Source organism: Mus caroli, chromosome 19 (genome assembly GCF_900094665.2).
Source record: "Mus caroli chromosome 19, CAROLI_EIJ_v1.1, whole genome shotgun sequence".
NCBI classification, from domain to species: domain Eukaryota; kingdom Metazoa; phylum Chordata; class Mammalia; order Rodentia; family Muridae; genus Mus; species Mus caroli.
The window spans coordinates 20747604-20753562 of NC_034588.1; the positions used below are offsets into that span (position 1 = coordinate 20747604).

At 41.2% G+C, this 5959-nt stretch overlaps 1 protein-coding gene across 2 annotated transcripts in view; it reads right to left on the bottom strand.

Moving 5' to 3' along the window:
- Positions 1 to 5959, bottom strand: part of C19H9orf135 (chromosome 19 C9orf135 homolog) — a 97696-nt gene that overhangs the window by 34493 nt on the left and 57244 nt on the right. The window lies entirely within an intron of this gene.

Here is a 5959-nt window from a genome sequence, read left to right on the forward strand (position 1 = left end):
GGGAAGTGGGGGGCGGTATGGGGGACTTTTGGGATAGCATTGGAAATGTAATTGAGGAAAATACGTAATAAAAAAATATTAAAAATTTTAAAAAAATGAAAAAAAAAAGAAATGTTATTTGTAACCAGTTTGTTAGGAAAATCTGCGTAAATAAACAATTAAACTTGAAAAAAAAAAAAAAAGAAATCCAAAAGGTTTTCAGGGTCTTCCAATTTATCATGATCAGGGTTGTTCCTTCTCTTCCAAGGGGCAATTCAAGGGATTATCAAGCAAGTACTACTGTGAGGGATCATCTGCAAATTACAAGGTACACTGACTTAGACCCTGCGAGGAAGCATTGTGGGGAGCATCCAGGGGATCTTAGAAACGGAAGTTCTTGTTTCTAAGAGTAGGAGACTGTCTTAAGGTAAGGACTCAGTATTTTTCCCATACAACTGCAGACAACCAGAACTCTAGAGGCTCAGCACAGAGGAGCAGAATTTATCACTAAGAAAATGCATTGTCTTCCTAGCCCAGAAGACTATATTTCTTTCCCAAGACAGCCAGCGAGACTCCAAAATACATTATACGCCAAAGGATACGTTATTTAAAAATAAAATAGAGTAGAGGAAGCCAATCTTTGAAAACCTGAAATCTTTCATTGCAGAATTATCACAGTTATAGTCAAAGGCATAGTTATGGTACAGTTTGGTGAACACAAGCTCTGCTGCAGCCACTCAAGGTAATTGTAACCAGTGTCTTTGGCCATGGTTCCCTGATCTAGGCCACGGCCTTCTGGACTCTTGGCTTCTCTGACCACGGATCTCAGAAGACCACAACCTCCAGAATCGCATGACTTCCCTGGAACACTTTGCCAGCTCTGACCCACATGCTCAGATCTGTTTATTCTTGGATTCTCCTACTCACAAATTAGGAGCAAGGAAAACTGTATTAAACCTTATATATCTTAACAAAAATAATATATATATATATATATATATTTCAATGTATCTTAGGAGGAAGGTGAGAAGACATTATGTTCGAAGGTATAAGATTTTGAAAATTAATTTCCTATGGCTGAAGAGAAGGCTCAGCGGTTAAAAGGACTAGTTTCTCTTCCAGAAGGACCTGGATTCAATTCCCAGCACCCACATGGCATCTCACAATTGTCTATAACTCCAGTTCCCAGGGATCTAGCACCCTCAACACAGACATACATGTAAGTTATATACCGATGCACATAAAAACAAATTAATTTTAAAAATTTATCTTCCTAACCTTCTGAAGGTTATAGGAAGCAAAGGCGTTTCCAGATGCGGAAAGTTTTAAGGGTCTACATCAGTGTTAGATTATAGCAAGTGGTGGACAAAGAGGTAAAGAAGCTGTCTGTCCACAGAGCCTACTCAACACCCCTGTATACGAGAGGCAAATGTTACCCACTGCCACTCGGTGTTGCTTCCTCCTCTTCTTCAGTAATAGAGCCTCATATTTCAGCTGGACTCGTGGAGTCATGGACTACATTTTCCAGCCTTCCCTGATACTTTGACAAGGTATACACTGTACTACAGAGCACTAGTGGAAGTCATTTATACCGCTTCCTGGGGGCAGTCTCTTATATTTCTGTTCCTGCTACACAGAAGGTGACCACTGCGATTGGTATCCAGCAGCCATTCTGGATCTTTCTCAAGGAATAGCAGAGCAGAAAGCTACAAGGAATAGGATTCTTGTGACCATCTGTGAAACTTCCATACTAGTTTTGGTCTGCTCTCTCCCAGACTTTTTACATGAGAGTATAGAACCTTATGTGAACAGCCTCTGTTGATTTCTGGGTCTGGGTGCTCGTAGCCAAATCTAATTCTACACCATCTTAGTGTGAAAATCACTTTAGAAACTAACATAAGCATAATTCATAAAAGCGCTTCCATATGTTCAAAAGTTTTTTGGGGATATATACATCACAAACTTGAGATTGGCAATTTGGTACATGAGCTAGCTAAATCAACACAGCAAAAACGCAGGGATAATCACTAAAATTTCCATGTGATTTACATAATAAAGTCTAGCTTGAGTCAAGTGATACTATTTTTTAAAAATCAAATGTTTCCAAGAAGCTCATTTCAGAATATCATTAATATTTCCTGTTTGCTTGAGTCAACTTTTTTAAGATCCTAATTTCTTAATTCCCACGATAAACTCCTCCATCTGTGCTGCACTTAAGAAAACCCAGTATAAAGTCTGTCTAACAGGTTATAGAGAATGGGAAGGTCTGTAATAACTCCCTCACACGTTACACAGGATAGGGGAAATGAGAAGGTCCCATTATGACTTCCTCATACATTCCACATGGGAGGGAAGCTAGCACCCTGCTTAGTGTGGTCTATATCCCAGTGGCTAGGCTCATGTCAGAAGTTCCTCCACTGAGTTCTTCTTGATTCCTATAAGGCTTAAGAATGCATCGTCCTCTGACTCCTCTGACTTCCCACAGGCTGCTTCTGGAACCTTCTATGCTGTAGTCCTTTGACAAATATGAGCAAAAGCCCAACCTGCAAGGGACACTTAAGTTCACTGTGTGATATTCTCAAGGCCTTAACTCCTACAGTTTACCCTTCCAGGTGTACTGACTACCTTTGTTCCTCCACTCTCCAAATACTTTTGGCCAGTTCTTCTCAATTTCAACTTGTTTGTTTATTTTCAAATGCTCTGGTGAGTAAGAGGTCAAAACAGTGAAATCTAATTATTGCCCAAATACTACTCACGGTCTGTATGAGTAGCATGTCACCTCAAATTGGAATAAAGATGTGATCTTAGTTCTTTGGTTGCTAACAAAGAAGGTCTTTTTAAAAATTTTTTATTGGATAGTTTATTTACACTTTAAATGTTATTCCCTATCCTGGTTTCCCCTCCAAAAACTCCTTATCCCATCACCCTCCCCTGCTCACCAACACACCCACTCCCAATTCCCTGTCCTGGCATTCTCCTACACTGGGGCATAGAACCTTCACAAGACCAAAGGCCTCTCCTCCCATTAAAGTCCCACAAGGCCATCCTCTGATAGATATGCAGCTGGAGCCATTGGTCCCTCCACATGTACTCTTTGGTTGGTGGTTTAGTCCCTGGGAGCTCTGGGGTTACTGGTTGGTTCATATTGTTGTTCCTCCTATGGGGCTGCAAACCCCTTCAGCTCCTTTGGTCCTTTCTGTAGCTCCTCCATTGGGGACCCTATGCTCAGTCCAATGAATGACTGTGAGAATCCACCTCTGTAATTGTCAAGGCACTGGTCAAGCCTCTCAGGAGACAGCTATACCAGGTTCCTGTCAGCAAGCACTTCTTGGCATCTGCAATAGTTTCTGAGTTTGGTAACTGTATATGGGACATATCCCCAGGTGGGGCAGTCTCTGGATGGCCTTTCCTTCAGCCTCTGCTCCACACTTTGTCTCTGTATCTCCTCACATGGGTATTTTGATCCCCCTTCTAAGAAGGACTGAAGTATCCACACTTTGTTCTTCGTTCTTGTTGAGCTTCATGTGGTTTGTGAATTGTATTTTGGGTATACAAAGAAGGTCTTATTTAAGCCTGTCAAGTAGTACTTTTAATCAAGGATGAAGTTTTTGGCATCATTTCCAAAAACCATCATCATCATCACCACCATCAAATAGTAATAATAACAAGAAGAAGATATTGCAAAAAAAATCTTTTATTTAATAATCACCAGCTCTTTCATTCCAGTATTCCCAGACTTCCTTTTAATCTTGCTGTAGTCTCCAGAAGGCTCCTCCTCCCATTCCACCTCCATTCCCTGGGGACTCTGCCTCTTGGTGTGGACCCAGGGTCTCATGAGCTCTTTCCTGATGCTCTTTCTGACTCCTACCCCATTTCCATTCCTTTGTGTCACCTAGATACCTGAAGATACTCTCTACTAGGTACTGACCTGCCATTACATTTTCCCAGGATCTAGAGTAGGCAACAGCAACCAAAGAGCTGAGCACCCAACAAAGACAAGAGCAGATAGGCACACCATCAAACATCCCAAACATCACAGCTACAGATGCCTAAATCTCAGCACAAAAAGTACAGACATGAGCAACCACAACAAGAAGACACCAACCTTATTGCAATAGGCTAAATGAAAAACAATTTAGCTGAAGTACAAGACAAGTACTTTGAAATAACAATTCAAATGTGTTCAAAGAGTTTAAAGACAATAAGAAGAAGTGTCTTCAGGAAAATACAAACTATTGAATGAAATAATGAAGATATTTCAAGACATGAAAGTATACTTAAGAAAGAAATAGAATCACAAAAGAAAATCCAAACAAATAAAAGTGGAAATGAAAAACTTAAGAGTGTCAAACAAAAACCCAAGAGATAAGCTTCATCAACAAATTACAAGGCACAGAAGAGAGAATTTCAAGTCTGGAGACAGAAGAAATAAATATCCCAGTCCAAATATATATGTATATACACACACACACATACACACACACACACACATATATATATATATATATATATATATATATATATATATATATACACGCACTAAACCTTCAGGAAACCTGGGACACTAGATGTATTAGTCAGGGTTTTTATTGTTGTGAAGAACATGGTAAGTTATAAAGAAAACATTTCATTAGGGTTGCCTTACAGTTTCAGAGGTTTAGTCCATTATCATCATATCATGATAACATGCAAGCAGACGTGGTGCTGGAGGAGCCTAAAGTTCTACATCTTGATCCAAAAATAGTAGAAAGAGGCTATGTGCCATACTGGGAAGGCCTTGAGCATCTTCGAGACCTCAAAGCCTGCCTCTTCAATGGCGCATTTCCTCCAACAAAGCCACACCTACTCCAACAAGGCCACATCTCCTAATAGTGCTACTCCCCAAGGGCCAAGCATACTGGGGTCATACCTATTCAAACTACCATATTCCACTCTTTGCCCCCACCCATAGACTTATAGCCATAACATAATGCAAAATATATTTAGTCTATATTCCAAAGTCCCCATAGTCTATTACAGTCTCAACAATGTTTAAAAGTCCAAAGTTCAAAGTATCTTCTGAGACCAATCCCCTATAAAAATCAAAATCAAAAGTCAAATCACATACTTCCAACATATCATGGCACAGAATATATATTACTGTCCCAAGATGTATGGAAAGGAACATAGTGAGAAAATACTGAACCAAAGCAAGACCAAAAAATCAGCTGGGCAAACTCCAAACTCAGCATCTCCATGTCTGAGGTCAAAATGCTCTTCAGATCTCCAACTGCTTTCAGCATTGTTGACTGCTTTTTCATGGGCTAGTTCCACTCCCTGTTCGCAGCTTTCTTTGGCAGGTATCCCATGGCTCTGGCATCTCTAACCTCCTGCCTGAGGTCTCCAAGGCAATCCAGACTTCACCATCACAACTTCACACAATGGTCTTTCTGTGCCTCCATGCAGGGACACCCCTGCAACATGCCTGGCCTTAGCAACTTTCCTCAGTCATGGAGGGAGATTCCATATCCCCTGTCTTTCTAGGCCTTCATGGAGGGAAACCCCTGCTACACACATGCCATAACCCTTTTATTCTAATCTTTACTCTAAACCCAGAATTACGTGTATACTGGCTAGTTTTGTGTGTCAACATGACACAATTAGAGAGGAAGAAGCCTCTGATGAGAAAATGCCTCTGTGATATCCAGATGTAAGGCATTTTCTAAATTAGTAATCAGGGGGAGAGTGCCCAGCCTATGGTGGGTGGTACTGCCTGGGTTCTAGAAGAAAGTAGGCTAAGTAATTCATGGGAAGCAAGCCAGTAAGCAGCACCCTCCCTGGCCTCTGCATCAGTTTTTGCCTCCAGGTTCCAGTGGTGCTTGAGTTTCTGTCCTGGGAGAGAGAAATCCGGCCTACACAGGGCCACAACCCTCTTCCGGTCAGAAAAGCACCAGGGCAGCTGGGGCGCAGGGTCTGCTGACACTCGCCAGCTACCCACAAC